Source organism: Haplochromis burtoni, unplaced genomic scaffold, assembly GCF_018398535.1.
Source record: "Haplochromis burtoni strain Fernald_Lab_line unplaced genomic scaffold, NCSU_Asbu1 Contig_103, whole genome shotgun sequence".
Taxonomy (NCBI): domain Eukaryota; kingdom Metazoa; phylum Chordata; class Actinopteri; order Cichliformes; family Cichlidae; genus Haplochromis; species Haplochromis burtoni.
In genome coordinates this window covers 390,396-402,826 of record NW_024582464.1, presented here as the reverse complement: position 1 = coordinate 402,826, position 12,431 = coordinate 390,396, and positions in this window count along the sequence as shown.

The following is a 12,431-nucleotide window of genomic DNA, read 5'->3' as shown; positions in this document are numbered from 1 at the left end:
GTTTATGCCGGTATGTCATACTGCACAAAGGCATAAGTGCATACATTCACATACACATGCACTCATTTGTGGGAGGCAGACTCCACACTGGCTAGTTCAGGAGATAGAAGAGTCCTCAGTGGGAGTGTGAAGAGTTCATCTCAATTTATTAAAAAGTGGGAAAAAAAAACAGTGTGAAGAATAAAAGGATGTGTTCCCTGCTGGGACCTGTATCCTCTATTTAATTTGCAAAAAGGGCCGTACATCAAAAGTCAAGGATGTCCTTTTTAAAATATTCACTGTGGCTTGTTAGGAGCTTCATCACTCGCTTCTATGAAAGGCAGATGGAGTTGAGCAGTTAAAGCTTTCTCTCTCTCTTTCTTTCCATTGGTCATCTTGTTCCTCTGCCTCCAGGCCTGACAGTCTGTCATTCTATAGGGCATTCCTTCCTTATCTCCCAGGAGGATATCATGCTGACAAGCTCTAGTTGAAGTGAGCATGACAGTGGAAATGGTGAGGAAGATGTTTCCCCATAAAGGAGTTGCTCAGTCCACAGTGTGGAGGAAAAAACTGCTGCTGTGGCATTTCTGTCTGTATGAAGAGACAGTAGAGGCTTGCTGGTGTCCCACACACACAACATGGTGTTTCTCTGCAACAGCCAGCATGTCAAAATATTTAGAACATGCTGGGAGAATGACTGACACTGTTTGATGACCACACGGGCATGAAACAGAATCCAACGAGTTCTGTTTACCAGCTTATTTGTATTGTGTGAGCAGTTGTAAGAAAGTGTGTTGTGTGTATTTCTGCACCAGGTGCTCCTCTGTGTGAGTGTGCATTCTTTAGCCCTCACATATGCTCAGAGTAAAATGCAATAAATCAAATGAAATTAAAAAAAGTACGTCTGCTGTGTTCCTAGCAAAAGCAATTTCTAGCATGTATCATTATACGCACATGCACCATGTAGGCTGAACAGTACTGACAAATGGATAAATATCAGGTGAGGAGTAAAGTCACACTGAAGTCATTACTAATGAACGCATTTTTAGAAAAACAGATACGTCTGTGATTAATATTATTGTTGTCTAAATGGCTATTTGGTCATTAATCACACTGATTAAACAGCTGCAATTAAAAAGAGAGACATATTCTTTTCAGCAGTGCTGCTTATTGCTGGGAATACTAACTGTGAACTAATCACCAAACATTTCGCATCTTTTTCGGTCTTAAACGGATTGTTTTTGAATGTCATCGTAGCATTTCATTACTTGTGTTTTTGCTTTTTTTCAACCAGCATTAGCTGCGGTGTTTGCTAAAGTAGGCCAGAGTGAGTCCTTTAAGTCAAGTCACTGCAAGTCTATAATAAGCACACATGGTTTTCAGACATTTCACATGATACCTTCAGGGACATATCGTTATTTACATCACAGACTGTATGTAAAAGATGGACCAGCATTGACCATATTTGGATGACAGGGAATGATCAGAGCACAGCAGCTTGACATAGACTGCAGTACGCAGACGCAGGTAGTTGTGTCACCTGTTAGCAACATACAGTCTATTAAAACGGTACTACATGAAAACAAAAACACTTTTTTTGTGGGTGGAAGCATCAAATTATTGCCAGATTATTGCATCAGAAAGGCAAAAGGCAGACTGCTTCTGGCTGGAGCTAGAGATATCTGCATCAGCATCTACTTGTCAATCAAGAAGAGGATGCTTTTTACTTTTTCTCTCTCTTTTTTTTTTTTAAACAGACACACTCCCTATCTCCTAGCTTCCTCTTCCAGGTTTTTTATCGTAGCAGTCAAGTGGCCAGTTGAGGAACTGCACTTTTTTTGGCATCCCGAGGTTCGCCTTAGTTTTTGGTGTGCCAAAGGTAACTATGTGGTTAGAGACGTGTGGTTTGTGGAGATTTTACACACACTGAACATGTGATATAAAACAAGTACATGGATAAAGAAAGTATCATTTGTGGTGGCACGACATTCATTGTGTTTGTTTTACACTGACTTCTAATAAATGCCTTTTGCTTTTTCTAACTAGGAAGCATTTCATTTTATTACTAGATTTTTTCTCTGTTTAGTTGAAACCACGTGCTAAATTTAATATGTGCTTTAATAGGCCTCCCTGAATTTCTTCATGTGCTGTTAAGAGCTGCGTTCACCTAAGGCCTACTTTATTGCACCTCAGGGTACACACCTTAAGCAGTGAGAGGAGTGCCAGTCTAAATGAGGTAATATAGTATTGATTTACGCTCCCTTTTCATATTTTTAAATCTCTTTTTCCTCTCTCAAATGCCTGCTTGGCCTCAGGCATTTAAATTCCTGAGCAGCTAGTAACAGCCACTGATGCTACAGGAGGAATGTATCATTGCTAATGACCTAACTAATTAGCCACCTGGTAAACATTATCTGGTCATTTTTCACCTACAGCAAACCTAAAGATATTAGCTTAGCCTGCTCCTGGCCTGATATGTGAAGCTGTTTGTAGGGCTTTGAATAGAAATTAGGTTTTACTTTGCAACAAAACTTTCTCTTTACCTAGACTAACTGTTCCAAATAAAGGTTTAACATGCACAGAATGTCTGCTTACTGTCACTGTGTGTGTGTGTTGTGTGTGTGTGTGTTTGGTGAACAAGACTTTAATTTATGCCTATAATATCAGAAAATAATTAAATAATTGACCTTCACTGTGAAATGGGAAGTAGAAGGACCAGCCATTTATCAAATCCAAGTTAAGGACATTCTTCCTACATTTGTGTGTGTGTGTGTGTGTGTGTGTGTGTGTGTGTGTGTGTGTGTGTGAGAGAGAGAGAGTTTGCAGCTTGATTTTATCTATTAAAATCATCCATCCATCCATCCATCCATCTTCATCCGCTTATCCGAGGTCGGGTCGCGGGGGTAGCAGCCTAAGCAAAGAGGTCCAGACCTCCCTCTCCCCAGCCACCTCCTCCAGCTTGTCCGGGGGAATACCAAGGCGTTCCCAGGCCAGCCGAGAGATATAATCTCTCCAGCGTGTCCTGGGTCTGCCCCGGGGCCTCCTCCCGGTGGGACATGCCTGGAACACCTCGCCCAGGAGGCGCCCAGGGGGCATCCTTGCCAGATGCCCGAACCACCTCAGCTGGCTCCATGTCCCTATTGCCAGTCTTGGCAGCCGGGGGTCGGTCCGCCAGGGCCTCCGCTCCTGGCCGCCACCCGGCTCACAATGCACCCGACCCCTATGGCGCCTCCTGCGGGTGGTGGGCCTGCGGGAGGATGGGCCCATGTCTCCTCTTCGGGCTGTGCCCGGCCGGGCCCCATGGACTAAGGCCCGGCCACCAGACGCTCGCCCTCGGGCACCCTCCCCGGGTCTGGCTCCAGGGCGGGGCCCCGGTAACCCTATCCCGGGCAGGGTAAACTGTTCCCTCGATATTCTCTTCATGGGGGTCTTCTGAATCGCTCTTTGTCTGGTCCCTCACCCAGGACCAGTTTGTCATGGGAGACCCTACCAGGGGGCAAAAGCCCCCAGACAACATAGCCCCTGGGATCCCTGGGACACACAAACCCCTCCACCACGATAAGGTAGCGATTCAAGGAGGAGCTATTAAAATCAATTAAAGACAAAGTAAAATCCCAATCTAAGTACTATTTTTTTCACAATTTCTGTTGAGAAGACTTGCTGCTTTTGATGGAATTAACTGTTTAAGAACTGTATGAGATTTTAAAATCTAACCCCTTTTTTTAAAAAAGCTTTCACAGTTTGAATGAAGTGCAAGTATTAGTGAGCCTCATGTTTTATAATATGGAGTGACTTTAATTATACTATCTTTGTTTGTAAAAGGATGTCAAGGGTCATGCAGCATGGCACTAAACCAGAGCGTTCTCAATAGAGCTTTATTCATGCTTTCATCATTTCCATGTTTGCAGATAATGTTTCTGCTGGTTTTGATTCTCCCACAGCAGAGCTCGCCAACAAAACTGTTCAGCAGCCAGCTCTCATGTTTCTCAGATTTCAGAGTCAGCGCGTGAATGTAGCTGAGGTCAGGAGTATGTTTTTCAAATGAATCTCCATTAGAAAAATCCATTACTTAAAGGTCAATTCAATAAGAATTTTTCAAAAAATTTTCAGTGTAATGATTTATTCAGATCAAGTAAGTGAATGTGATCAAAATGGGACTAACAGGAAATACAAAATACTTTCAGGTATCTCAAACACAGAGGAAGTATATATGTTCATGAACTTAGTCATCCAAGTATGAATATGCAGACTCTGCAAACTTGAGCTTGAGCTTTGGCGGGTAAACTGTACACGGAAACAAAGGAATGAACACAGAAGCCTTTTAATCAAATGAGGGCTTCTAATACAATCTCAAAACCTTTGGTTATATAGACGATAATTTAGCTTTTTATTTGTTTTTAAAAATGCATCAGTATCCATAAATAGTAAACAGATTTCAAAATATCATTAGGGTCAGACAGCAGCCAGAGGATTTGTAGACTGTGTGATTGTGATTGAAAAATGGTGGACCCTTTCTCATTTGCAGCACATTCCAAATAGTAAATTTTGGCAAAATGTACTTTATTATTGTGATTTCCTTCATAATTGCATTTCTATAATTACTACTTTTTGCTGCAGTAGACAATTATTGCTACAATACTCTTTCTGTTCTGGTTGCACAGTGGTGGATAGAATTACAGGAAAGTATATACATGTCATCTATTTATATTTATATTATTATAATGATACATTTCATCTTTAGTCACACTTACATGCAGAAATGTGTGAAGTGGTTTTATGTTAGAAAAACTGGCAGGTGTAGCAGACCTTTTTTTTTTAATCCCCCCTGGAGTAATGTAGCAGTATTGCAGTTACATAGTAATTATTTTTTAATCAGTAAGGTCTGTCAGAGCTTTGGGTAGTGCCACTGATTCTCTGCCTGCATCCCCATGGCATGGAAAGGCTACAATCAGAAGCAGATTGAAAATCTATTTCTACATCCAAAGGGGATCGGCTGGCTCAGAGAAGCGCTGAAAACCAAAGAGTCTGCAATCTGTCTGCATCTGAGGCTTTTCCAGTGGGAACCCCAGTCGTAGCTGTAAAACCCAGAAAACAGGTCATCAAATGTGAAGATTTCAAAAAGACTGTTTGAGCCTTGGATGAATTCTAAATTCAAGGTTTCTCAAAGGGCCTTTTTGTAACTAGTTTATGGGTACACATACCAAAAAGTAAAACTTGCACAAATAATTAAGAAATAAATTGTTTCAGTACAATATACTTTTGCTGTTTCAAAATGAGCATGTGCCACTATATGGAAATTCAGTTTGTATTCTGCTTTTTGATGTTAGCATCTGAAGGGTCTCCTGTTTACCTATGGTATAACTAACTACTAACTTAGTAGGCAGGAATTCTCATTTACAAGATGTTAGTTAGTCCTCAGTGCTCAGAGACAACTATTAGCAGGCTTCATTTTTGGCTTAATCTGAATTCTTTGTGTGAGAATTCTTTGTGTGCTCTATATGTGACTAAACCTGTTGTTTAGCACAAGTCAGTCCTCATTTCCTCATGTTTGTCTGTGAAAATAGAAAATAGGTGCAGTGATTTATTGAAGCATGGAAACATGAATGGAAATACAGTATATGCATATACAATCCTAATTCAGTATTTGATATGACCGTCTTTATTCTTCAATATTGCCTAAACTCTCTAAGGCAACCTTTCTTGTGATTTCATCGACTCTTCAGAAATCAATTCTCCGGGCTTCTTGAAGGCCATTCAACGTTTTTGAATGCGCCTGCCTTTTATTCCATTCTGTGTCAAGATGTTCCCACATTGCTTCAATAAAGTTCAAGTTTGGAATCTGGGGAGGCCAGTCCATGACTGACACTATTACACTGTGCATTTTTTCTGTCCAGGCATGCTTTTGTGCTTGGGATCGCTGTCAAAAATGAAGCTGTTGGCAATCCTTTGCAGATAGTATTTCATGGGGCCCTTAAACTTATTTTTTTCCCAAACATTTTTTTTTTCCCAAGGACACACTGCACAACAACATCTGTAAAAGGACAGGGCAGAAAATGAGTGCAACAGCAACCAATATCTAGAGACAAATCTTTAAAACAAAGTCTGGAAAACTTGTTCAAGGCCACTTTTAAAAATTTACAAGACGGTTTAGCTGCCTGGAAGCAAATTATAAACAGATTTTTACCACCACGGAACCTTGGATAGTATAAAGATGGATGCAACGTCTGTGCCTGAAAACTGACGTCCCTTACCTGTGGTTGCAAAAAGATTTTAGGTCTTGCAGAAGCCTATGGGAAAAAAGCTGACCTGCCTCAATACTTTTCTCTTGATGTTATGGTCTGAGTCACTCATTTTAGTTCATATTGAATAAAAAAACCAGTTTGCAAATCTTGGTCATATTATGTTTTTTAAATAAATGTTCAGAATGTGTTAAAACCAGTGAGGGGTTTGCAACATTCACAAAAGTACAGCATTAAAGAAAATAAAATGAGAGTCTTTTACAAAACTATACTATTGCAGCACAAAGGTCAAAAGTAATTTAATGGCTCACTGATTCAAAGATTAATTTTAACTAGCTGTTATAACAGAGCTTTCCAGGTGGAATGAGTACATTTTAAATCCTACTTATAATGGGTTTGAGAAACTCTGCATTTTTCTATACTTGTGTGTAACTTTGTGTGTTCACAAATTGAAATTGGCATGTTATTTAACTCTGATTCACCCCTTTGAGCATTTGAATTCCCCCCTCTATGGAACAGAGAGAAACAATAGAAGCTGCCAGCTGTTTTCCTTTAAGCAGTTTATGTTTTCTATATAAATCTGTTGCAGTATGGCACAAAAATGCAGTCATACTACTGATGGTCCTTTCAGGTTTGTTCAGGAAACCGGCACTCCAGGCTGTCACTGACAACCAGCTAATAGAAAAATCTTGTATTAAATTGAAGTACATAGTACTTAGTATATATCAACTGTATACACAGACCTTGGATAGAATTTGTGGCTTATGAAGGATAATACAAAAACCAAAGTGTAGTGTAAACAAGAAACTTATTGAAAGGAATGTTAAAAGGGGAAAACGTTTGGATGATTATGTCACATAGATACAAAGTAAAATGCTACATTTAATAATTTTCCCAAAATAAATGGCTTTTGTTGGATACGACAAAATAAGAGCAGCACAATGTTGCGATTATTGCTATATATAAAATCACTGAAACCACTTTTGAGTGCCATCTCTTTCATTGCACGTATTTCACATTGGTGACTTGCAATGAAAATAATTCAAAAACATGTCTTGCTTCTGTTTGATTCTGTTTCCATTATATTCAGTCTTCAGGCTTCATTTCAAAATATGATCAGTGGTGTGAAGGGCTGCAGTGAACCCTGAATCCCCAAAATAAATCGCATGCTGAGGGGAAGTGAAATGAGCAGCTTGTCATTGTTCAATCAGCTCCTCTAACTTTGACTCTTGCAGAAAAACACAGAAAGGCAATTTAATCATTCAAGTCTGCCTGCACGCTGCATACTTTTACTTTCAGAACGTCTTCAGATTTGAACATAGAAGCAGATACATGTTTGTGCTGCAACACTGTAGCATGAGGTAGATTATACCTCATGAGACCACACTATGCAAAAGCTGATCCCTGTAGGTTTGCTTAAGCCCATAATCAACATGCACCTCTGCTATGTTTCAGTTTCCATTTCTTTCCTCTCACTTCCACTTGTGTTGGGATGTCAACAGTTTTCCCTCACATCAATCAATGCACAGACTGCAATAACTACTAACCTGTTCCAGAGTACTTCCTTTCCAATCTGTCACAATGAAATCCAAGACAGAAAAAAACAATAATCATGAATATCCTGTTGCGATAACTTTTTTTAAAAATTCTTTTACGTCACAAGCAATAAATCTATTGGGAAATTATGCACTAGCACTATCAAAAGTATCAAAGGAATAGCAAATACGTTTTTTCTTTTTTTAACAATGCAATGGCAGAAAATTCAGCCTGCAGTAAATAAATAAGAACCAAAGAATTTCATGGTCACATTTCAGAGAAAGGAAAACATTTGCACATAACAGAGTAAACTCTTAATACCTGTAGTTATGCCAGGGTTGGGAGGGAGGTAGTTATTTCCCACACCAAACTTTGCTGCCAATGCTGCCAATCTGAACATTTGGAGGTAATAAGTTAGCACCAGTTAAAAGTGTTTCATTAAATGTGACAAATGACTAGAATAAGATTAACTGAGACAAACAAGAGGGCGTGTCAGTTTTTGGCTCCTGCTGTCACTTCAAGTAAATGTAGTGGATAGAGTCACAGTCCTGATTATGTTATACGTTTCAGTTAGAATATGAAAATGATGTAGATGAGCTCATGAAAGCACTTGGAAAAAAAAACATGAAATAATAAAAAGATGCATTTTTGTTCTTTTCAGCCAGAATAAAACCATCAACTAAGATCAGGTAAAATCAACTTCAAAACTGGAGCAGTAGAATTTTCATAGGAATATGTTTGTAAAATCTTTTCAAAATTAAAGCACTGATGATATAACATAATCTGTTTAAGTATCCGCTATGTAGTTAGTGAGCTTTTCTTGTCAACATGTGTTCTAAAGCCACTAAAGTTCATGAGCTGAGATACAAGTCGTTGTTGATGATAAGTAACTTCAACCCTGAATTAACAAAATAGGTCATATACAAAATATACATTTATATATAATGTAAAAATTCTCAGCAATCAGAGAACAAAAAATATTAAGGAATATTGTTAGTACCAAAAAGCCTTTAATTTTTCTCTAAAGCCAATAACCAGCTGTTCGAATTACTACTTAACACTGATGAAGACTTGCCTTTTATAAAATCTCCATGCCTTTTGAAATAAAAAATGAAATGCTTCCAATAGTTTCCTTTGGTGAAACGTGTTATTCTAGCCTTGCCATTTCACTGAAAGTTCACACCAAGTGTCTGATGCAGGGGGACACATGTTGCAGGATAATTGGTTGCATAGAGGAAAACTCATTTTGGTACAAAGATTGAAGTCTAAGATTGAATTCATTATCATTGATGGCCTTAACTGAGCCTAACTAACTCTAGGCCATCAAAAGTAATCAAGCTTTTGTTTTTATTAAATGTCAAGATTAGTACCTCTGATAAAGTTTTGAAGGTTTGAAGCTGGAGGCTGTTTAAACTAAACTGTTGTGTTACGTGTCATACTGCTATGCTATCTTAAATTGTGACCGTTAGGCTTGGGAACTCTTTGCCCTCCAGTTTATGAACCGTGAGCTCAATTGACTCATTAAAAAAGCTAAAGATTCATCTGCTACAACTGACATTTATGTGGCATTTTATTGTGTGTCTTTTTGTTGGTTTGATTTGAATCAACATAAAACACACTTGTATTATGTAAGGTGTCAAACTTGTCACTCCCATCTGTACAGAGAAAAACCACTGGACTCTCCAAATGGAAATGGAATACGCTGCTTCCTCTGCTAAAAGAAAATGGATTGGGTGAATGTTTAAAAAGTGCTATTGACAGACAGATTATTAGAAACAGTACAATAAATAAACGTAAAATAATTAATTGGAATAGACAAAAACTAGCATGATGATAGGAGGTAAATAAAAGTGGATGGCCCCTAATATGAATTTTTATAGCTTAATTATTTGAGATTTTTAACATTTTTAAAACAATGTGTTGTGCATCTAACTAAAAACTTATACATACATATTACAGAGAGATCAGGTACTCACAGCTTTGCTCTACTCGATGTACTGGTTGAGTCTGAGTTGATCCAGCCCCACTTCAATACCTAAAAAATACTTAAATGTTTTAAACCAGCGGTCCCCAAACCCCGAGCCTCGGACCGGTACCAGTCCGTGAGTCGTTTGATACCGGGCCGTGAGGGTTGAGGCTCAGGTGTGAAATGTATGGTTTTCAGGGTTTTTATCGGTTTTCAGTGTTATTTTGTTATCGTTTCTATTGTTAACTCAGTTTTCCTGGGTCTTTTCACGTGTGTTATGAATAAATCTTCTTTTTTTCGGTACCGGTAGGCCTACTAGTTTTATTTTGTTGTATTTAAAGGCCGGTCCGTGAAAATAATGTCGGGCATAAACCGGTCCGTGGCGCAAAAAAGGTTGGGGACCGCTGTTTTAAACTCTGTGAGGACACTAATGAAATTGTCATTCTTCCTGGCATCTATTGATTGCTCACTGGTTACTTTCCATGTCACAATGTCATAGAGTTAAGTACAATTTACCTCTGGCCGAGCAGGAGCCCCAAACGGATTGAGCCTACTTGCTGTTTCATCTGCCAGATTGCCAGTTCCTGCATGCGGCGGCTCCCTGGCTGGGCTCATATTGAAAATGAATGATTACCAAGCGGCTGCGGCGTCCTCTCTAAAAAGCTCTTAATCTGGGATCTACTGGGTGCAAATCTGTTTTGTCTGCTGGGTGGGTGCTGCTCCAAGGGGGCTTGCCCATCAACCACCACCCTGCTAGTTTGTCAAACTCCTCTCCTACAGGATAAATGGCAGCTCCAAAGTGCAACAAGCAAAAACCACAACTTCACTGTGACCATGGCAACTGAGTTAGAGAGCACACAGCAGGGTTTGCTGTCAGAATATGGACTGTAAAAGGACAGGCTGAGAGAGAACAGCACTGAGAGGGAAAAGTGGCAGAATAATGCTGCTGAGGACTTCTTTCATTTCACAGCTAGAGTGTGTGGGGGCTGGCAAGCTCTCACTCTCACATACACACACATTCTTGCTCACAAAAACACACTACCCCTGACCTGAATTTCACCCCGAACTGAAATATTCCCTGGTGCAGAATTATTCCTTCTGTGACAAATCCATATGTGGCCACTGTTATGACACATATCAGTGGTTTGAAAAGTTACGAAGCAACTTTTTCCTTATCTGCAAACTCATATCTTACTGCTACTTCCTTTCCCTGCGCTTGTTTTGTAAATTCCTGTCACATCTTTGGCTTTCTCATTCCAATCAACAAACATTCCAGCTCATTGTTGGCACACCTTGAAGGTCAAAGGAGGAGTAGAGTAAAAGTTCAAAACGATCAACACGGTCGAACGTTTGTGAAAACGGCTTTATCTAAGAAGCCTTTTGATGTCTGGCAGTGCATTCAGAATGTGACTATATTCTTGACACACATTTTTGGAGCGCGTCGCCCTGGGACCAGTACTATGAAATTGACATTAATGAGAACTGAGCTATTGGGTGAAGATGGTGCTTCTCAACTTTCCCTGACTCCTTCTTCAAGAATGAAGCTCTAGACAGGCTGTTTTTCCTATGGAACTTTTTAGAGCTCAATGCTATTGCACTGATGCAACTTCTTATGTAATGTGGAAATACTTTTACTTTTGAAAACAGGGATTTTATTGTCCCTAGAGGTAGATATCTGAGTAGGTAAGTGAGTTTTTGCCAGATCATTTAGTTGGACCAATAAGCATTTTATGAGGGATTAAATGGACTGGTACTTATATTGCACTTTCCTGCTCTATTTTGAGAACTCAAAGAACTATCTCACCATAAGCCTCATTCAGACACACATTTTTACTTTTGTGTGTGACTAATTGCTTGTCACCTAAACTCAGACTTCAGTGTAACAAATGCATCTGGGGGCAACTCTGGGTTCAGTATCTTTGACACACAAACTATAGGTAGATGATGCGTTCTAGCTTCTGAGCCACAGCCATCTCATTACTGATATAATAACTGATCTAGTATGATGTCATTGTTGTGTTACTAAATCACACTGTATTTATGCTGCAGTGTTGCAGAAAAGTCTCTACAGGGTTTGGTGGCCAAATACAATGTCATTATTATGTAATGTTTTTTAGCATTGAGATATCTGTCTTCCTTCTCTCTCTCCAACCGGCCGCAGCAGATGGCCGCCCCTCCTGGAGCCTGGTTCTGCCAGAGGTTTCTTCCTGTTAAAAGGGAGTTTTTCCTTCTCACTGTTGCCAAAGAGCTTGCTCATAGGGGGTCATTTGATTGTTGGGTTTTTCTCTGTATGTATTATTTTACGGTCTACCTTACAATATAAAGGACCTTGAGGCAGGTTATAATTTTGGCACTATAAAAATAAAATTGAAATGAATTGACTTTAACAGGCAAATGCAGAGGAAGACAAAACCCAAGAAAGCCTGCAGCCTGTGAGCACTCGGGCTCGTATCCTCTGTTTCTACCTGTTCATGTTTCTAAATGTAAACACTAAAAGAAGACTCATATGTGTGTCCTCATTGGGATAGGGATTTGTGTTGGTGTGTGGGAGTGTAGCCTATAGTGTAGATCATATTGTTAAATGGTAATTATGAGAAAATCTGTTTAGCTTTAGGTTATTTTACAGAGTAACGAGAATGTAACAAGTAGTGTGGCAAACTGCTTTTGGTGAATGATTAAGGAAAATATACTGCATTACTTTTAAGAAAAGT